This window comes from Cricetulus griseus (genome assembly GCF_003668045.3).
Source record: "Cricetulus griseus strain 17A/GY chromosome 1 unlocalized genomic scaffold, alternate assembly CriGri-PICRH-1.0 chr1_0, whole genome shotgun sequence".
In the NCBI taxonomy this organism is placed as follows: domain Eukaryota; kingdom Metazoa; phylum Chordata; class Mammalia; order Rodentia; family Cricetidae; genus Cricetulus; species Cricetulus griseus.
In genome coordinates this window covers 156,878,114-156,900,905 of record NW_023276806.1, presented here as the reverse complement: position 1 = coordinate 156,900,905, position 22,792 = coordinate 156,878,114, and the positions used below count along the sequence as shown (strand labels likewise).

Sequence of the window (22,792 nt, the reverse complement as noted above, 5' to 3'; positions counted from 1 at the left end):
TTAAGAAGTGAAAAGCCCCAAGAAAGCCTGCATTGTTCAGCCTTTTAGCAATATCAAAGAGCCATTTTTTACAAGTGTGTGTTTTTAATGGTGTGTGTGCATGCATGTGCATGCATGTGTATGAAGTCCAGAGAGCTGTCCCAGGGTTCTTAATACCTCATTAGTGATTTTTTTCAAAGACAGTGATTAAAAATACTTTTACTCATTTAGTTATGCCTATGATGCAAGTGATGAGTTGGCTGTTCAGTGATGGGAAGTTAAATTAGAGTGGGGCTCTAATCTTGTGGAACACTCTCTTTGGGTCATCAAAGTTCATTTCAACTAGAATGTAAGTTTCCTTAGGAGTAATTTTTTTTTTTTTAATTTCTTTTCCTTTGAATTGGCCTAAGAAGTACCTTTTTGCTAACATGGTAAGATTTCTTCCAATAACATTGCACTAATCTTTTCAAATTATTGTTTTAGTTATAAATTTCCTTATTCGAATGTGTGTGGTGTAGTGCCTTGCTTATGTGGTCTTGTATTTATGGAACGGCATTAAGAAATTTACTGAGCAAGTGAAAGAAAGCTTAGGACATGATGAATTCTAGTTGCTCTCTAACTGGAAACAACAAGAAATCAAACATCATAAACCCTGAGCTCGGAAGAGATACAAATAAGGATTTGTATCTCTGGTAGCTGATTCCTGGTTGCTGGAAGGCCTGGGAGTGGATAATCATCAACCGAAGTTACCCGTAGAATAAAGTCAGGAACGACCGTCTGAGGTCAGAACTCTGGACAGCGACCACACTGTCCATCTTTTACAGCGGGATAACAGTCTCACTAGATTAGAAAAGTTGTGGGAAATCCCACTCACAAATCTTTTCAGCATTGTGGATACATTTTCAGCAGATGGATGTTCCAGAACTACTCCACTGCAGAGATAAGCGTACAATCAATATGGATTTAGAATTTCCGCATTGTGGAGTTTTACCTCCCAGTATATAGGAAGCAGGGTTTGGGATTTCGAAAGAAAAAAAAAGATACGTTTTGATAGAGGGCATAGGATAGTACTAAAAGGAGATGAAGGAGACACAAAGAGAAAGGGGGGCATGGGAGAGACTGTGCAATGAGAAAGCAACAGAACGAAGGTGTTCAGGAGAGTCTGGCCTTGGGAAAGGCTTTGGTGTTGAACAACCCTGTGTGGTCCTTAGTGATGCATGCCCACCGTAGAAGCAGCATTGTGCTTTCTTGAGTGCAAGGTTTGTTTACGAGCAATGAGACAAATAAGGCACAGACTGAATCCTGCACTCAATAGTCTTTTGTTATTTTTATTGCCCTATCGTGATCTCATTGTGATAATAATAAAAGGAAAGTCCCTTTGTTTAGACAGCAGTTTTCAAACAACGTACAGACCTGCCCATTAACTGTAATGTATTCACAGATCTGACTACCAAGCTGAAACAAGCCAGCCTGAGCAGAAGGGACTTTGCACTCTTTCCTGAAGGCAAGCAGGCTTGGAATCCAGGGGGAACGAATGTAGACACTGAGGCCCATCTGCTGGAAGTGTCTGCCCCAGTCTCCTGAATTAAGACCTAGGGACTTTTTTTTTTTTTTTTTTTTTTTGGTTGGGCCAGAGCCACATGCAGCTCCACTGAGCCATAGCTAAGCCTTCTACTTGCAGCCATTGCTTACAACCAACCTTTGGGACTCAGTTTCATCGGAAAAACACAGGTGGTGAGCGCCTCATCCTCTTAACACCTTTAACAGATGAAGCAATAGATGCAGATACTCCCAAGACTAGCAGCGGGGAACAGGTTTCTGGTAAACTCTTTCACTTAGTGACTGTACACCCCAATCTCCCAGGAATGTCCCTTGTTAAATGGGTCAGACCATAAGGTCTGCTTTTGGTCAGGAAAACACAGTTTAAGGCACATCAGAAAGTCATACTGAGATAGAACATGATACAGAGAAGTCCCACAGCCTTAAGCACTGTGTTCCAGTGTAGGAAGTCTCCCTGTGAGCAACTGGCTAACCTTGATGCACCCCAGTTTCTGTGTCTATAAAACAAGGGTGATTTGTCTTTAAGGGTGTTGCTTAAGGATCAAATGAGTACCCAGGTGCCACTACAGCACCATGCCCACAGCACAAATTACCCATCCAGAGAATTAATTCATCTTAGTATTAATTCATAAGCCCGCAGAATCACGAAGTCTCTCTACCTTATCATCAGAACCAAACAGCCAAGCTCACCCCCAACATCTTCCCCATGTTTATCAGCTAGGCAAGTGAGGTGGTGTATATACACCCCGGGAAGTCTTTGCCATGCAGACAAGTAACAAAATCCCATTTTTTTTAAAAAACTCACTAGGATTTGGCAGGGGGATAAAACAGTTTTAACATTTGTTGATTATATAGATTCTAATTATCTAGCAGTATATTTTAAATGTGTTGAATATGTTAGAAGAACAAAGGAAAGAAGGGTTATAAAATAAAAGTAAGTAATAAATAGATCTGACCACGGATTGGATCTCTCATCCAATGCCAGGTGAGAGGGTTCCATCATTTATCCACAGTGGTTCATTTGGGGAAGGTCAGGACAGGGACTCTTCTGGGTCTATTGGGAAAGAGGATCCCTTCTTCCAATGGGTTTTCTGAGTGGATGGACCTGGCATTGCCAGGATATTGCTGAGGACAATGTTGTGCAGAGTGTCTGCCTATGGGTGAAGCTGGTTCAGAATCAAGAAAAAAACAAAGACACCGAGTGAGAGGCTAGGCTTGATGGTGCAAGTCCATGATCCCAGAACAGACAAAGGAAGGAGAACCACAAATTCCAGGACTGAGACTCTATCTCAGAAACCAATCAGTCACAAGCATGCAAGCAAAAACCAAGAAGGGGGTGGGGATCAGGGAAGGTGGTTCGGTCAGAAAAGTATGTTTTGGAATACTATTTTAAGATGTGTTTAATTTGTTTATGCTATGGAACATTTGTTTAATGGTGCAAAGATGTGTTGCATTCTTTTATGTTGCATTTGTTTAACTCTGTGAAGACATGTTATTTTGCTTGTCTAAAACACCTGACTTGGTCTAATAAAGAGCTCACTGGACAATAGCTAGGTAGGAGAAAGGATAGGTGGGGCTGTCAGGCAAAGAGAATAAACAGAAGGAGGAAAACATAGAAAGGACGATCAAAGAATGAGAAGAGGAGGAAGAGGACATCAGGACACCAGCCACCCAGCTACACAACCAGTCATGGAGTAAGAAAGAAAGATGTATAGAATAGAGAAAGATAAAAGCGCAGAGGCACAAAGTAGACAGATAATTTAAGAAAACCTGGCTAGAAACAAGCCAGGCTAAGGTTGGGCATTTATAAGAAAGAATAAGCTTCATGCATGTATTTATTTGGGAGTTGGTTAGTGGGTCCCCCCCAAAGAGGCAAGAACAAAGAGTAAAAAGTGAAAAACAACAACAAAAGTGCTTGCCCAATCAAGCAAGAAGACTTGAATTCAGATCTCTAAAACCAGGTATGACAGTATGTGCCTGCCATCCCAGCACTGGGGGGTGGATAGAGGTAGAGAGTCCTTGGGGGCCACTGGTCAGCCAGTCTAGCTGAATTAATGAGCTCCAGGTTCAGTGAGAAACTCTCTCAAAGTGCAGTGCAGAGAGTGATAGATGAAGGATCCAGTGTTGGCTCTGGTATCTGTGAGTGAGCCCCGTCCTCACCCCATATGGCCTGAGAGACTAAGGGATTCCAGTGATAGCTTTTGAGGCTCAGGAAGTGGTGATGCCCAACACCTCCAGACATTGTCTCTTACATGAACTTACACATTTCTCATCTTGCTTGAGCCACTTTAACTAAGGTTTGTAGCACTGAAGGTGTCCTACTGACTCGGAAGGACACTTAGCTGGGCGCTGGTGCCACATGCCTTTAATCCCAGCACTCAAGAGGCGGAGGCAGGCGATCTTTGTTTTAAAGACCAGCCTGGTCTACAAAAGCAAGTTTTAGGACAGGCTCCAAAGCTACACAGAGAAACCCTGTCTCAAAACAAACAAACAAACAAAAAAACAACAAAAAAGAAAAGTTAAATATAAGTATGACACTCTTGGTTGACAGTGCGTTTTCTCTTCAATTTCTAACAAGGTATACAACCAAAGCTTGGATTCTTCCAGCAACAGAGAGCTCATTACCATTTGAAGAAATCTATTATTTTTTTTTCTATTTCAGCACCACAAATTTGTGTACTGAAGTTACCAATTTCATTTCTGAAGTTGCCACTTATTTCATATACACCAGAGGCCATGTCCTAATGTTACAATAACAAGTACCCAATTATCTCACTTAATTTTCAAGATCACCTTAAGACAGAAATGCTAATTTGGAAGCCACCGCAGGAAGTTTTACTCAGCTCTGCCACAGCTTTACCACTGGTCAGACCTTTCTAGGACATGCCCCTCAAGAAGAATCTCTATTCCTATCCTCCCCGAATGAACCACTGTGGATGAATGATGGAGCCCTCTCATTTGCCAGCTGATCATAGCTCTACTCCGTGATCAGCTTTTGAGGGAATATAAGGGGCTGAAGCAAGGATTATAGAGATGGCTTTATACCATCTCTTTCTAAGGTGAGGCTGGACTCATGTAGACAGGAGTGGGTAAGGGCCAGAGGAGAATTGAAGCATTCAAATGAACCCTAGACATTATCTGTATGGAGTAAGAGAAGCAACGTGAGCAGGTAAAGATGAATGTTCTGGTTACCCCAAGAAGTCTGGAAAATTGAGATATAGGGCACTTGATAGCTCTATACATGTCATTAGGAACTGGGCTGAATATCACCCAATATGAGGAAGCCATCAAGAACAGAATCAGATGCACAGCAGAATGAATATTTTAAAAGGGCAGTTTTTGGGGAGGAGAATTTCAGTTACAGGACATGTCAGGATAACATGTTTATGTCCAGCCCCACAGCTATCTTCATGCTTTTACCTCCCTCCTGCACCCCAGGAAGCAGAAGAAAGAGCAGAAAACTCAAGACTGCAGCCCAGTTCTCCCAAGCCACAGGTGTAGGAAACACAGGAAGTATGTACTGGGAGATGTTTCTGGTGTGGGAAGGAGGTACCTGTTGTGTACCAGGTCCTTCATATGCCTGGACTCAGTAATCCTACAAAGCCACTGTCATTATTTCACAACTGCTTCTTTCCTGAGAAGGTAGGCAGTTTTTCTAAGATCAAGCAGTATAAGAATTATTTCCCTCAATAATCAGCAGCAATGGTAGTTCCTCGAACCCCAGTGGATGCCTGGAATCAAAGCTAATACCATCCCATATGAACTGTTTGCTCTTCTACATATGTAAATTTATTAGTTGGGCACAGCAAGAGATCAACAATAATAACAGTAAAGTATGCTGCAATGAAGTTGTTTAAAACTTACTGATTGCTTATTTATGGAATTTTCTATTTAATATATCTGGAATGCAGCTGACTGAAGGTAACTGAAACCGTGAAGGAGGAACTACTGTATGAGTTTTTTCCTAATTCACAATATACAAGTGTGCATCCCATCTTTGAAATAATCTGGAAAGTTGGGGTATTAATACTGCTTCTATTATGTAGTTGAGGAAATTGTGCCCTAACAATGTCACTGGTTCAAGGTCACACTAGGTAAGCAGAGCTGAGAGAGAGAGAGGAGAGAGAGAGGGAGAGAGAGAGAGAGAGAGAGAGAGAGAGAGAGAGAGAGAGAGAGAGAGAGAGAGAGAGGAGGGAGAGGAAGGAGAGGAAGAGGAGGGGAGGGAGCAAGGGGTGAGGAGGGAGAAAGAGACCTAAAAATTTCCAGTTCCCAGTGTCCTTTGTTTTCCCATAATTCCTTCCTGGGGCAAACTATTAAAAGCTGGTCTTTGCCTAAGAATTAGCTTGGCCATAAAACAACCCTTCTTTTGAACCATTACCTAGCCTGATGCTTGGAAACAGCTGGTATTTCTCCCTCCTTGTCTGACAGCACAGACACTCCAAAGAAAAATAAAACACAGGTATATACCCCTGGAGTTTCTGAATGTAGGTGGAGGGGATAGTCCTTAAGGCACCCCAGACCCTTCCTATTGAACAGCAGGGTGTGGTCTGCCATTCAGGGTATGAGAATCTATTCAATCTCCTAGGTCCACACATGGTCTCTGGGTAGAATGAGCCTGGGGCCCTTTAGTACAATAATAACTCTCCGGATAGAAGTAATGAGGGAAGCCCATTAACTCTTTCAGGCCATTAGGCTATCATTTAGTAAATTACTACTTCTCTCTAAATGGTTCCTAGTGGGTATGGAGGGTGAGAATGTCCTAATTTGCCTCTTCCATCTCTCAACGGCTTTCTCCAGTTATGATAGAACTCTAGAAGCTGTTTAATAACTGCTTATTTTGAATCACGGAACACACTTAGCTATATGAAAACATCCTGCTCTATCGAAAGGTGGGCCATCAAACCTACATGAAAGGTGCGAGGGGCTGGGGGCTTCTGAGAAATGGTCAGGGTGTCCCCTGCCTTAACATTTTGGCACAATAGATGCCAAAATAATATGATAAAGACCCTTTTCCAGCCGGGGTGGGTGGGAGGAGCAGATGCTGCCAGAAGCCGATGGGGCAGGTGTTCCTTTCTCTCCCTTAGAAGGAAAGAGACAGTTCTCATCTGAGAAGTCAGCGTCTCCTCCATGTGTATTCCATGGGAGATGTGTTTGAAGGGCAGGGTGTTCCCTTAAGACTGACTTCACCCTGTCACTTGGAATGCATGAGCACTGTCAGTGTACTGAACTGGGAACAATTCTCTTCCATGGCGGGGAGATAAAAGTGTTGGCACTGTCCTTAGCACTCATAAATCTGGGGCTACTAAGTAAAAGCCCTATAAAAGGAAGAGGGCCCAATATTATTATAAAATGATGGTGATAGCGATAATACTTTGCATTTATGCAGCGTTCAAAGATTTGGAAGACTTTGCATATTGGTTATTTCAAGAATTTGTTCCCCCCACTTTATTGAAATATAATTGGCAAATTAAACTTGTCAAGGTGTATATTATGAATGATTGTATGAAATGACTTCCACAAACAAACATAACCATCATCCTACATAGCTTTTCTTTTCTCTTTCTTCCTCTGTATATATTAAAAATATTTAAGACACTTAGTGAGTTTTAAGTACATGATATATTATTATTAATGAGTTATGCTATATACATTATTATTGATAAGTTATTATGTTGTATATTAGGTCTTCAAACTTATTCACCCCTTTTTCCCTTTTTGTACCCGTGTTGTATGTGTCTGGCATATGTACACATATGTATGCAAGTGCACATACCTATGTGGATACATGCAGAGGCCAGAGGAGGGTATCAGGGATCCTCTATTATTCTCCATCTTGGTTTTTGACACAAGGTCTCTCCATGAACTGGAAGCTCCCTGCTCAGATGGCTGGCCTTCAAGATCCTGGTATCCATCTGTCTCTAACCACCCTGCCCCCTCAAGTTGGGGTTGCAGGCATGCACAGCGATGCCTAACCTTTTCTTATGAGGGTCCTGGAGATTTGAACTCAGGGCTTCTTTATAGCAAGTGCTCTTAGCCACTGAGCCATTTCCCTTATTCATCTTATACTGCCAACTCTGTACCCTTAGACCAACATCTTTTTTTTTTTTAAAACAAAACTCTTTAAAAGTTTATTTGACATCAAACCTTTTCCCTGGGCTGTACATTAGTTCCTCAAAGACAGACAGGTCTGTAGTGACGGCAGCAATCAGAGGGTCCAGCTCACAGTTCACAGGGACCAGTGAGGACAAATTCTTCAGATGTGCTCTGCTCAAAACCATCCTGGTGTTCAGGTGATTGCTTGCAACTCTCATTCCCTGCAGCTTCTTCTCCAATGAACTTGCATATGTTGGAAGTCCAATGGCCTTTGAAACCATATCTTCTACTGTCATCCAGAGGTGGTGGTAGACAGGAAGCACTTCCACAGAGACCATGAGACATCCATTTTTGTTCCCAGCAAGCCCCTGGGAATGGTCTCGTGTGAAGGTGTAATAGTCAAGTTCACAGCAAAAGCTGCCATCAGTGCTACAGCTGTATGGCTCCTGAGAAATAACATCCAGAACTTTCTAAGTATAGTTGCAAAAAGCCACATCCCAGAGCCAAGACTGTGCAGTTCATTTTGAAAGAAACAGATGTGGGTGAGAAAGGGTGACCAGAGACCACAAATCTCAAGTTGATGGCATCTGGAGCCCATACCATGAAGTATACTTACTTTGCCCTAGACATCAGTACCTCATTCACCAATGTGTCAACAGCAGAACACATACATGAACAGTTCCTATGTAACAGCCACTTGTGTTAAAAAAACAAAACAAAACAAAACAACTATGACTACCTCCTTCTTTCACATCCCAGACTCCATATCCAGATTTCCTCAAGAGTTTAACTGTCTCTCCAGCCTGTGAGCTCCCTATCAGACTCTAGGACTCCAAGCCACCAACACCAGAGAGACAACCCACAATGAACCTGTTTCTGACAGTGCAGGATTGTAGCAGAATTAGCTTCTCATCCCCAACACTGTGAAGAAAGTCCAGGGTAACTAGCCACAATATAACAAGGGGCCAACAACACCTTTCTGGGTAACAAGTCCTGCTCTACTCAAAAGCCAATATGTACAGGGAGAGGGGAGAGCCTAGCCAGGTGTACCCCCACTTTATCTCATTCAATCAGAAGATCAAACTGTTGAGCAGCTTCAAACTCAGCATTCATGGCCATAGCCCACTCATCCAGCTCCAATTTTAGGATCTCCGGCACCTTCTTCCTTTGCTTCTCTTTCATGACTGGAGGAGAGATTCCAGGAAGCATTGTGTCTGGAATCAAGAGCTTCGAAGATACATTGGGGATCTCAATTAACTTTGAATCCACGACAGGTGAGACTTGGGGCAAATCTTCAAGTCCCTCAAAGCCAAAGAAGGATCGGCTGCCAGGGGTGGAGGTTGAGGCAGCATTGAGCCGCTCAAGCCGACTGTATAATCGCCTGATTTTCTGGGACATTTCCAAGTCTCTGGGGTCCAGTTCTCCTTCCCCAGAGTTAGACTCAACATTCTGAGTGTACAGCACTGGGGTGCTGGTGGGGGTACCAGGGACACTACAGGTCTTGAAGAGGCCCTCCTTTGTGGGTACCTTGAGAGGAGGGTTGTTTTCTTTTTCCAAGATAAAAGAGATCCTAGGACTCCTTCCAAGTGTGTGGACAGCTGGGCCTCTACTGCATGAGCCACGATTTTCTTCAAGACGATGGCCTTTCTGACTGGAGCCGCTTGAGGGTGTCCGGCCATATTTCAGGAAAGATGTTTGGGAGATCTGAGCCAGATTTCCGCTGGGACCTCTTGGAAGACTTAGTAAATGGAGTCCTGGCCCCTCCGGACCTCGCTCGCCGCCCCAACATGTCTATTGTCCAGCTCAGTCTCCTTCACCACCTTAGCCAACTTAGGCTCGCGCCAACCGGGAAGTTTGTGCCTACAAACGTTCAAATCACCTGCCAGCAGGGAGACCAACATCTTATTTGAGTAATTATTGTTCATAAGCTTGGCTTTGTGGCCATGCCCCAGGGTTACCCCAGAGGGCCTATGATGACTGTTTTTGATTGTCAGCATCACAGGATTGAGAATTACCCAGGAGACGCATTTCTGGGATCTACCGAGAGGGTGTTTCCACAGATTAGCTGGGGATGGCAGGGAGGCCTGCTTTCCAGGAGGTCCGAGGAATAATCAGTGTGTACCTGCTGCCTTAGTTTCTTCTTCCTGAGTTGTCTGTCACTGCTGACACCATCTTCTGCTGCCATTAGGCCCCAGCTTCCTTGGCCTTCCAATGTGGACTTCACATAGGCAGTTCTTTACAGAACTTTTAGGCTTTCAGAACTGACTTGGAACTACTGAAGCATACCCAATGGGTTCTGTCTTTTCAGCGAACAGACAGCTGTTGTTGGACTCCCCAGACCCTATCATGTAAGCCAATCCAATAAAGAACCTTTTATATTATATATTGTTCAATCCATTCTGTTCTTCTAGAGAATCCTGCCTAATATGGGGCCCAATGTTTGGATTAAGGTTCTGAAATTACAGTCCATTTATTCAGGATAATTGAGACTTTGAATTTGGGTTTTGTAAGTGAAGTCTGATGGGCCATGGGGTCACCTGTTGGTGCTTGGAGCCCGTGTGGTCCTGGAGTGAAGTTCCAGTTACCTCTTCTCTACCTTGTATTCCTCTCACAGCCTTCTCTCTGGCTTGTCCCAGAACCTTTGCTACTTCTTGCTCGGGTAGCATTATTTGGCATTAATAGGAGTTGGGGAGGAACTGGTTTGCATTCAGTCCTTTTCCTGCCTCTTTCCCCAGTGCTGGTATATATTCCAAACATGGAGGGATCCCCACCTGATGGATTCTTGGGGGTAAGTGGGTGAACATGATAAATAAAAGACCCAGAGACTGATATTGGGGTTCAAGATTCAAGCTGAAGGTCAGAAAAGCAAAGTAGCAGGCCACTAGCTCTTACCACTACCTCAGGCTGAATGGGCTGATCCTACTGCCTCTCTTCAGCTGGAGAATCCTGAGACTGAATGTCTTCCTGTCCTCAATGTGGCTGGAGAATAAATGCCTGATACTGACTACTGAAGACCCTGCTCCTATCTTTTATACCCTTCTAGTGCCGGGATTAAAGGTGTGTGATCCCAGGTGCTGAGATCATATTTGTGTGAGCTGTTTCTCTTTAGGACTGGATCAATCTTGTACAGATCTGGGTGGCCTTGGACTCACAGAAATCCATCTATCTCTTAACCTGAGTCCTAGGATTAAAGGTGTGTACCACAACCTCCTAGCTTCTGGTTGCTTGGATTAAAGGTGTATATCACCACTGCCTGAGCTCTATAGCTTGTGGCTGGCTTTGCTTTCCTCAATCCTCTGGCAAGCTTTAATAAATCATAAATAATATGCCACCACAAGTAGGTTGGGACTATCCTTGCTCATAATTTCAGCAACTTGATTTGCTCATGGGGTAACTCAGGACACATTCCTTGATCAGTCTAGAGATCAGGGTCCCCATGGAGCAGTCATTTGTCTACTGTAGGTCAGAGAGACAGGGTTGTGGGAAGGGGAGACTGGCTCTCCTGCTCCCGGCCTAAGTTTTCACTGGACTTTGCAAACTATATAGCTGGCACTATGGTTACATTCATTTTGTTGTCTGTGTGAAACAGATGCGACAAGGATGATGGTGGTATTATGTTTATTTCTGCTCTTACCACCTCCAGAGGAAGCTGCCATTGCCTTCTATGTGACTTGTACTAGGAACAGCCCTTGACAACCCATCATTCCATAATCCTTACAGCAAATATTCAAGGCAGGGCTTATTCACAGAGGCAGTTCCCTAGCTGCGTTGTGTTCTTGTTTCCTTATCTATGAAACTGGCATAGTAACGCATACTCATAAAGACTGTAAGAATGAAATCTGATGATGTGTGCATCAGGAGGTGGAGAGCTTTGCCTGCCTGTATTATGCTATCACTGTGTTTGTTTGGAAGAAATCTCTTGATGCACTGTTGGGAGGGTGGGATGAGATCTCATGGTGACACAGAGGACTGCTTACCTTGTGAGTATCTGACATAATGTTTGGATTGTTCCAAGAGGAAGAGGGCATCAGCGAGGGCCTGGTCTTTATGGAGGGAAAGACAGTAATGGTCCTGTAGTATTTTGTGAATGGAAATAATGAATGGAGCTTTAAATGAATTGCTTGCATGGAGGTTATGTTGAACACTTCCCACCTGGCCACCTTCATGAAACCTTCAGTCAAGACATAGAAGTTGACTACTACTCAGGTGTGTGATTAGATTACCACAGGGGAAAGGAAGCCGATGTCTCAGAGAGATGCTGAGATTTGCATTCTTGTTGGCAGAAGTGGAAACAGACAGCATGTGCTAAAGGATGAGTGTGAAGTTAAGGCTGAGTTAGACTCTTACCCCTGGACCATTTCTTCTTAGTGGTCTCTGTATTTAGGGTGAGTGTGTGGGGGGAGGGATGCTTAATATCAGTTTATATTCCTTTAACAGCCCCTCGATCAGGCCCGGTACACAGCAGACACTTAAATGTTAGTGCTGACCAATAAGGGCCGTGCAGTACATATTAACGAAAAACAAAACAAAACAAAACACAGTTTTGTGCAATCGTTTCAATGATCCTGTGATGTAGGAATTAATCTCTACCACTGATTGATAAGCTTTAGTAAGCTCAAAATGGCTAAGATACTTGACTGGTATCTACTAAAATAGCTAAATAATGACACAAGCCTACATTCAATACAGGCTGCTTCCTTGGTCATATGTCCTCCTTTAGCACACTTTCTTGGATTTTGTTATTGCTCATATATGTGTGTTTTAAAATGCCACTAAAATAAGAAAGTTGAAACAAAGTGATTGCAAGCCTTCCTCCAGAACAAAGAATAGAGAAATGGAAGGAAAAGTAAAAACTGAAGCGATAACACATAGCACAGTCAGTCACACCTTAGATGACGAATTATATTTGTATTAGTCACTGGACTGTAAAGGCACCAACAAGGGAAAGTGTGCCAGGGAGCTGCAACCCACTGTTCAAGAAAAAGCTGCCTCCAATGTGTCTGAAAGCATGGTTCTTTCTTCAGCCAAGTCAAGTTCAAAGGAGCACATGAATAATTGGCTGCGGCTACCCTTCGAGCAAGCGCCAGCTCTCTCTGTTCAGGTTGATACATCTCCAAACCTCAGGGAGCCGAGAATCAGCTGCCAGCAGCCAATGGTCTTGCGAGCATTCATAAGCAGACCAGGTGCTGATCCATCAAACTAATTAGCAGCCTGTGGGCCACAGTTAGCTGGAAAGGTAGCGGTTTTTAACTCTTTTCCTGACAGACTCTGTGTGTTCTGAACAATGTTCTGTCAGGAGACCCACAAAGAAGAAAGCATGTAGGATTGAAAAGGAGGGGGGCTAAAAGGAAATACATGTTTTCTTTAAGTGAGACAGGCGGGCAAAAGAAGTAAACTGTGATTCATAAAAAATAGATGCATGTATACACACATAACATTGGATATGTCTTCACTTTAATGAGAACACTGTCATCACCGTAGGATAGGCAGTCAGTAACTGTTCATTCTCATTGATAATGATAAAGTGATGCTTAAAACAAATAATAAACAGGAGAAAATGGGACAGAATAACAAAGGAGTAGGAGATCCAGCTTGTTGGCACCTAACATGTATTCAGTCATCTGGTTCCCCAAAGAGCAGGGGCAATGGAATCAGCTCCCACTGCAAACAGAGGATGTGTTGAGAGTTCAGAAAATGGAAGACTGACTTTAACTATGAGAGGACACTGGAAAAAAGTGTCACTGCAAACCACCCAGACTTATAACCCAGTGCGTAGATCAACAGAGAATACAGTGCGTTTTTAGTAAATTTGTAGGAATGTGCATTTAGAATTAGTTTTATTGTGATGAGAAGATGGTAAAACAGAATTAACAGTCAAGCCAACACAGCTCCAAATGTCTTCACTGATACAAGGGAAACATTCCACAGCTAATTTGTTCAATATTTACGACTTTAGTGAGGTTTTGCTTATCATAGATCCAATAATCTCCATTGGAACTGTTCCAGCCTGTGATCTAGAGATATTAGATAATGAAGCATCCCAGCCCTTGAGGTAGCCAAACAGGAACATCTGAGAAAAAATGGAAGGCAGGATGCTGGCAGAAGCCTTCAGACAGTATTAACATTTACAGGGTTGTCTGCATGGGCTCTGTGTCAACATATGGAAAACCAAGGAAGGGCTTCAGTGGAAGCGGGGTTTCAGGGCCACCCTATCACCACCATCTGGAGATGCAATCCATGATAGATTTTTTTTATAAAAATGAATTTTATATTAATGATGAGGTCCTAGCCAAGGTTCTCTAGAACTACTTACTCTTCAACTGTTTGCTGCTTGATTCTGGGGCTAAAAGTGTATTTATTTACACTTTGATGAGGAACAGATGTCATTGTATTTATAGACCTGAAGAACAAAGGTGATAAAGCTGAGATGATCCCAGCAGCGTCAGGACCCCACCAAAAGCATTATATAGCTGGAGGAGGTTGGGATACACTGGTAGCAATGTCAATCAATTCTATCCCTGAGAAATTAATCTACATGCTGAGATCACCAGCACCAATCTTTCCCCAAATATTTACCAAGTAAAATCTTTTTGAGTGGTTCCTTAGGGAGGGCAGGGCTATGAGTTGGATAACTTTTGCTGTAAGAATTAATGCACTATCTTGACTGGAATCAATTTAGAGACTGTGATCTTTTAAATAGACTATGGCATGTGATTTGGGGTCAATATACCACTGGACTCATGCCAAATGCTAATTCTACATAATTCTTCCTGCATGCAATGCAGCTGAGGCACAAGTCTGTTCTGTGGCCACCACCCACCCGGACTGTCCTCTACCGAAGCAGGACACCCACTTCTCTCCCTGCAAACAGTCTGTGGTTGAGTCTGAGCTAACCCCTTGAGTGCTTCCTGAGTAACTCATTTATTATTAGGAGAAAGGAAGGATAACCACAACATGTGGTCTCACTCCGATCTATGTCTCCAGTCTCATCTCAGGGGTTTCACCAGTCACATCCTTTGCTCTGCCTCCCGGGTGGCCTGCGACCCCATCTTGCCTATGGGACTCACTCTGCTTTAACCAGTTCTCCGCCTGGAAAACTGTTCTTTTACCCTCTCCTGAAAGTGTTTCTTGAAAACTCACTCAAACTCAGCACTTGTTTGGTGCCAGGCAAATGTTCTATTAATTGCATTCCATTCTCACCGGAGCCTTGTGAAGTAGAGACTGTTATGGTCTTTATTTTAGAAATAGAAACATTTAAAGACAGTGTGGTAAGAAACTGATTTATAGTCACAGATAAGTAGCAGAGCTGTGGCTACAAACCTGGACAGCCTGACTCCAGCATGTCTGTTCTTCACACCTCTGAGCACAGGGAGCCTAGGCTACACCACAGTGGCTTGTCCACAGACCACCAGAGAACAGGCTGGGCCACACTGCGGTCCTGTTGTAACCCTCTTCTTCTTGTGTACCACAGCACTCATCCCAGGCAATATTTTGCTTCAATTAAGCCTTCCTGATTTCACCATGCCCCAGGTATGTGTGTATCCCTCTATACCATGCTTCTAAGACTAGAACACTTGTCAGATTCCACACGTACTTGTCTGCTCTTCAGTCTCTGAACTCTTGGAAGAGTCATAAATAGTCTCATCTGGTAGCATGCAGAGCAGTGTCTGGCGACAGTCACTGCTTAACAAATATTTGTCTGGACAATAGATAGATGCTGCCTGCTAATAAAGCATTTCATTCTGTAGCGCTGGCACTCCTAGCTTTTAAATATTTTTTTTTATTTTAATCTATGTGTACGTGCATGTGTCTGTTAGTGCCCTCAGGGGCTAGAAGAGGGTATCAGATCCTCTGGAGCCGCCTGACATAAGTGCCAGGAACTGAACTCTGGTCTTCTGCAAGAGCAACTAGTGCTCTTAACAGCTGAGCCACCTTTCGAGCTGCATGGCTCCCAACATCCACAAGTAAATTGAGAATGGAAGGTCCACAGAAATCTCAGGGGAATCACAACAAATGTTTAGCTCCAGTTCAGAAAGAAGCCAGATGCTTTGTAGTCTCTGGGGTCAACACCAAAATGACCTGAAATCTATTTGTTCTCATGGCTCAGATCTGCAGACCTTTAGGCTAGAAGTATCCTTGGAAGACACTTAGTCCAGGTATTGCTAGCTGCTGGCCATAGATACATTTTTATTTCACACACCACTATTTGTTTCTATTTTCTTCATTAGGACCCCTTTAGGTGGAGACTACTTTTATTTCTTTAATTTCACACCATATCCTCTCACAAGTACCATTTCACTCAATTTTATCATCAAGGCATTCAGGAGATGTTCAATTCAGAAGAAGCTACACTTTCCCATCTCTACAGCACAGCTCCCAAGTCTGTACAGAGCCGTCTCCACTTCCCTCACTAACTCATTCCACTTGGATACGCTTCCCACTCTCTGTTGCAATCATCTTGTTGACTCTAGCTCCTAGTTTGACCCAAGACCCTTAGGGCTCAAGGCCGTATGGATTTCATAGGTGATGATGAAGTAGATGTAGACCTCTAACCCAATAAAATTAGCATACTTAGAAAGAAAACGATGCAAATGTAGAGGCACAAATGACACAGAGGCACAAGATGAAGGTAATCATCTACAAGCTGACAACAGAGGCCAAGAGCCCCAATCCTGCTGACCCCTTGCTTTTAGACTTCTAACTTCTGGAACCGTGAGGCTACATTTTGATTGTTGTGTCATCAGTCTGTGGCACTTTGGAAAGCCCTAGAAAATTAAAATAGTTCTCAGAACTATCCTCAAGAAAAATATATGAATGAATAAATGAGAATTAATTTCCCCAATGAACCCCCTCAAAGGTGAGAAGCTTGCCAGAAACATGTAATGGTGAGTTAGTAGAACCAAGCCTAAAATCTAGCTTCCCTCCCTCCCCTCCTGGCTCTCTGCCACCACAGCAGGCAGCGGTGCCCAAGAGGCTCACATGTGCAGGGGTCCCTGGAGGTGCTACTTCCTACTGAACACCCCCACACAGTCACACATCCCTGACATTACTCGTGCATGTTTGCTGATATGCTAATTTCTCGGAGGAGCGCCCTGTGTAAGACTCTCTCATTATTCCGGAAGTAATGAAAGTTGTAGTCATAATACATAGGAAGGAACGAAATGATTCATTGCTGAGCCGTTGAACCATGGAGAGCAATCCCAGGTGTAAAGCAGACGATCAGCTAAGATAAGTCATGATGATGTCATGGTGGAATAGACAAATGCCTCAGTGGGCTGATCCAAATGAACTGCACAATTAAATCGGCAGCTCACTGTTGAGCATCTTCTGCATCTGTGGGGAGCCTCTCCCCATCTTGGCAGTCCTACTGAGGGTTGATAAAAGGGGGTAACAGGAAGCAGCAGTCTACCAACATGCTTCATGCAGGAAGAAGGGTTTTCAAATTGCTACCTAGCCAAGGAACATTACTTGTAAAGATGTGTTCTAGAAAGGGTCATACATACTTCAGACACCCACCTGATGGGTCAAGACTAGAGTTTTCTTTTCAGAATGGAATTACAGAGAAACACAGGGCATTCGAGACTAAAAGCCATCAAGGCAGATACTCAAAAGTACTTAAAATATGACAGCATGGGCAATCAAATGTCAAAACAGGATTAGCAAGGCATGTATGTAACTTGGGGGAACTCTCTTGGCTGCAACCCTACCTAGAGATGCCCTGCACCCCTCTGACCCTAGGTTTTAGTTTCTTTATTACAGTACAGCATATCACCCTTCATTCAAATGTTATAAGATCAGTGAGTGTTTGTGGCTATGGTTCTATGCCATATGACTGTGGTGATATATTAGTTATGATTTATTAAAGCTTTCCCGAGGGTTTGGAATGCAAAGCTAGCCACAAGCCATAGAGCCACGTAGTGGTGATACACACCTTTAATCCCAGCAGCCATACTATTTAGCCATAGAGCCAGGCAGTGGTCGCACACACCTTTAACCCCAGGACTCAAGAGACAAGCAGATGGATCTCTGTTAGTTCAAGGCCAACTGAGCTACATGAAATTGATCTTGTCTAAAATAGAAACAGCTCACACAAAAGTGATCCCAGCACTTAGGATCACACGCCTTTAATCCCAGCACTTGAGGTATATAAAACAAGATCAGATATTCAGTCTGGGGCATTTTGATCTCCAGTCAAGTTCAAGCAGTTAGTCTCCAGCTACATAGAGGGCAGGATTGCTTCAGCCTGGGTAGAGATAAGAGCTGCTGGCTTGGTTGCTTTGCTTATCTGACCATCAGCTTGAACCTCAATATCTGTCTCTGGGTTTATATTTTTCGTGTTACATATGACTATGTTTATGTGCCATTATTATAGAAGTACTGGCACATGCAAAGCTACTTAGTTAGCCCCTACTACAACTAAATTTAATGACTGCTGCTACGATTTTACTAAGACGATAAACCAACCCAACTAATGGGGAGAGAGGTGAAGCAATTTTCTTAGTGTCATACAGGTAACAAGAGCCAAACTAAGGGCATAAGAAGATCCAGGTGGTCTGGGTTGCAAAGGTTCAGTTCCCTCTCTACAACAGGACATGTGATTCCTCCCCACCCCCATGAACCAGAGAAATAGTGTCCCTGATGCCCAACATTTCTGCCTCACAGTTTTAGTTAAAGGACAGAGCAGGGGACATCATGGGTGCTCAGTGGCCAAGCACTTTCAATTTCAGTTTAAGTGTCACCTGCATGAAGATAGAATAAGAAATTAATACAAAAGGTGACATTACAAGTTGGAAGACTTGTTTTTTATTTGTCCTCTTAACTAACACATAGCAGTTGTGTGAATTTGTGGAATATGGTGTGATATTTCAATGCCTGTATGAACTGCAGAATGGCCAAACCAGGATCACTGGGATTTACATGTCCTTATCATTTCTTTGTGTTTTCCACCTTCAGTGCCTCTCTTCTGACTCTTCATGAAACACACAATGGACTGTTGTGAACTACATAGTCACCCTATGCTATGGGACACTGGAACTTATTCCTCCTGTCACATTGTGGCTTTAAACAAATTTAGTATAAGCTGAGCTCCTGAAAGCACTGAGTGGAGATTTGTTATTCCAGCCAGTGAATTTCATGATACCGAAGACACCCGACTGCTTGGTGAGTAGTGATGAGCCCATGTCTGCTAATCATTCAGTGAAGGACATACTACAGGAATGAAGAAGAAACAGGATTTGGGAAATATGGAGGGATGGGGGCAGAAACTAACATTTGTTGAACAGCTACTTCATGCCAGACCCACTCTGGGTGTCTGGTCGTCACCATTTCCTTTAATTCTTATAAACCCCAATCATTCAACAAACATTTTGTGACAAGGTATAGTGCTGTATACCTATAACCACAGCACCCAGGAAGTTGAGACAGTGGGATTTTTATGAGTTCAAGGCCAGCCTGGGTTAAACAGTGAATTCCAGGCTAGCCTGGGCTGCGAGGTGAAACATTTGTTTTAAAGGCAAGCAAACACTGTAGTGCCTGGTCCTACAGGAGATATTGGGGTTAAGAAATGAAATATATCATGGTTCCTGAGTCTCTTAAGCAAAGCAAAGCGAAGTGAAGTGAAGCAATAAAGAAAAAGAGAGAGGCCAGTGTATTTTGGTATGAGAATGCACAGACAAGAACCATGCTATAATTACTAAGATGATACCTGCAAGGTCTGCAGCTCCTGCATACAGGACTATTTCCTGCCTGGGCAGCTGTGTTCTGCATTAGGCAACACCACCACTACTCCCTCACAGAAAGTTCCCGAGTCCCTTCACAAAATTGGTTGTGATTCAGCTACATGAGTGAATCTCCCTCTTAGGGGTTTACGTTTAAGTAGAAGGAATATTGGGCAATTAATTATGGGGGTAGAAACCAAGAAGGTGATCCAAAAAGAGAGAGGGAGTGGAATGGAAGGAGGCTAAGTGGACCACGTACAAGTGGACAGTACAGGTCAGCAAGAGCTACGAGCAGACAAGCTATAGGCACAGGGAACACTGAGGAAGGCTCCAGGAAGCTGACTGGTAAAAGGAATGGTGAAGGGAAGACAAGTGTATGGAATGAGGCTACTCACTGTGCCAGGGCTTATTAAAACCTGTCTCCCCGATGTTAGAACATTCTAATTTTTCTCTGTATTAAAATGAATACCATGATAAATGCCCTTATAGATCAATATTTGTGGCATTTCTGATTAATTTCTCAATGTGTCCTTGGGTTATAGGTTGTTTCCATCTTAAGCTTTCTGAGAAAACATGTGTCTTTGTTTCCTGGCAGGTAGAACGGATTTTCTTCTCTTCAGTATTATGTAAGAGTGTCTGTTTCAATACATGTAACAATACCGAGTCTTGGCTGGTTTAAAATGGGGAGGTAGAAGCTATCACTTTAATTGCTTGTATATTTCTCATATGCTGTGGGACATCTGTGTTTCTTCTGTGAATAGTGCACATCTTTGGTCCAGTTGTCTTCTAGGTTCTTTATATTTCTCACTGATTTATAACAAATCTTACATAACAAGAGCAATTGCTCACTGACATATTTTGCAAATATGCCTTCATAATTTGTCATTTGCCTTTGGATTTTTATTTGAAGCATATGTTATATTTTCTATTATATTGAGTTTTTTCTCCTTTATGATTCACCTTCAGAGTGCTTTCTTCATCCTAGGAAACAAATGCTGCTCTTTCTAGATCAGAAAAAATATTTGGTTGCTCCCCAACTTGTTTTAGTAATTTAAAAAATTATATTTAACTCTTCTGTTCACTCAGAATTTATTATGATGTATTTTAATCTTTAGGAAGGAAGATTTTGTACAAAATAAAACTAGGATTATGTGATTCTATCCAGAAATACCTAATCTATGTTTAAGCTTGTCTCCTGCAGAATCGGCCACTAGTGGCTTCCAATAAGCCCTGCAGAGAGCTGGGCACACACGGGACCATTTGAACACATACAGAGGGAGTTGTGTGCTCATGGGTGGGGATGCCATCATTTGTGTGCTCTGTACAAAACAAGCTCTTGCTAAATGGAAACTATCATTGCCGAATACTTCAATCTCCTTAAACCTTCACACAGAATCAAAACCCCCAAACTCCTAGCTGGATCTGGCTGGATCATAATGGGACTACTTAAAATGTGCTGTGCCTCCCTGACCCCAACACCCACTTCTCAATTGCCTGTCTTTCAAAACTAAGAAGACATCTTTAAAAAGAGAACATTTTGTCATTGGGAGAATTTTCTTTTCTGCTCTACTTTATATTCACTGAAAAGCCAGAAAAGCATCAACTTTATATTTTTCCATAGTCTCCTTCAAAATGCATTGGTTGAGAGAAAGCTGTGTGGCTGGTGAATTACTTGGCTATATTTTAAAAGGAAGGTGTAATTTTGAATGTAGATAATGAACAACAAGTACCAGTGAGCCTAAAAACACGGGCATGTCACACTCTAAAGAGAGATGACACTCTGGACTTCCCTTTCAGTAATTTCAGGGATTGGGGAAAATCAACAAAACACCCAGTCATCTGAAGCTGGTGAAATATTTACTTTTGAGGACTTCCAGAACTACCAAAAGTATCCTTTAAACAGGAACGTTGTAACTGCTCTGGAAGCCAGAAGTCTATGTGGAAAGTGTCTTGGAAGGTTTGTGCAGAACAATCTCTTCCATGACCTTTGCCTAGTTTCTGGTGACTTTTTTTTGCACTTGATCTCTGACCCTATCTCTGTTCTCTCTCTCTCTCCCCCTCTCTATGTATATATAATTTATTTATAATGTTTATTTAAATTTTATATTATATATTTGCATTCATATGTTTATATATGTTGTGTATCTATGTGTATATGGTATGTATATATGTGTGTATGTTGTGTATGTGTATATGTGTGTGTGTTTGCACGCATGCTCCTGCATCTGAAGAAATCTTTTCTCCTAACAAGGAACTCACCATATCAGAGCTTAGCCCAACTCATGGCTTTGTTTTAATCTGAGTACTTGTGAAGATAGGCTGTCTCTAAACCACATCATATGCCAAAACACGGGGACTAGGGCTCAGAAGACAAATTTAGGTGAGGACACCACTGAAGCCTGAACATGGTCACACAGTAACAAATTGCCCAGTCAATTGCTCTGACACAATAGATAGGATATGGGTTTCTTGTGGACACACTGGTTTCCAGCCTGGTTCTTACTGGACCCATAACAGTGGGAAGCCTCCCTGAGTCTGCTTCTCCCACTGCCAAAAGGGGACAGGCTGTTACAGCAAGGCGCTACCCAACAACCCAGCAAATAACTGCTCTCCTAGGGTCAGCTACATGTGAAATGCTTAGCATGTACTATTTCTGAACCTGAACATGCGTCTAGCATACCAACAACTTATGTATTACTAAATGAAACAAAAATATAATGGCAGAGTTTTACTTAAATACTTTATTGCTCCCATATCAGGGTATAGTTTTATGTTTATCATAGAAATATTCAAACTTATGCTTGCAGTTAGTTCTTCCAGAATTGGGACCATATTCAGTTTGTTGTATAGAGATGGAGGTTGAGTCTCTTGCTATATACTTCACTACTTAATGACTCTTCAAACTTAAAAGATCTTTAGAAGTAGCTCAGACATGTAACAAATCAAAATAGAGTAGATTCAATGGATCGATCCATGGTTTTCCCTCAGTATAAATGTAGCTGTAACTATAATCTGTTTATGTCACTTTTGTTTACTCTTTGGAATATATGATCCAATTTAAAACCAACCAAAAATTATGGATCAATACTTTAAGAAGATTTGTATTATTTCTGTTCACTAAATTTGATGTTTTATTCACTAGCCCATGTTTCCTGAAATATTGCAAGAAAATTAAACATCCCACTCCATTCTCTATGACAGTCTGGGGATTATACCAGTGAGAAACTTTCAGATGCCTTTCAAAACTTCTTGAGAGCCATTTGCCTTTCTTGAGAGCAGAGAATCATGATCTCAATGCAAGGTACTTCTTGGAACAATTTTTAAGGTGGGTGGTTTAAAAAAAATATTGTTAGCTTTCAGGGAAAGAAACCCTGTTTCTAAAGAAACCTCATGCAAATCTTCATACTTCTGATTCTGGGTGGAAGTTCTGGAAATCCCTTCTC

At 42.5% G+C, this 22,792-nt stretch overlaps 1 protein-coding gene and 1 pseudogene across 10 annotated transcripts in view; both read right to left on the bottom strand.

Moving 5' to 3' along the window:
* Nucleotides 1-22,792, bottom strand: part of Anks1b (ankyrin repeat and sterile alpha motif domain containing 1B) — a 1,028,376-nt gene that overhangs the window by 148,738 nt on the left and 856,846 nt on the right. The window lies entirely within an intron of this gene.
* On the bottom strand, nucleotides 8,635-9,421 carry LOC113832928 (annotated as a pseudogene).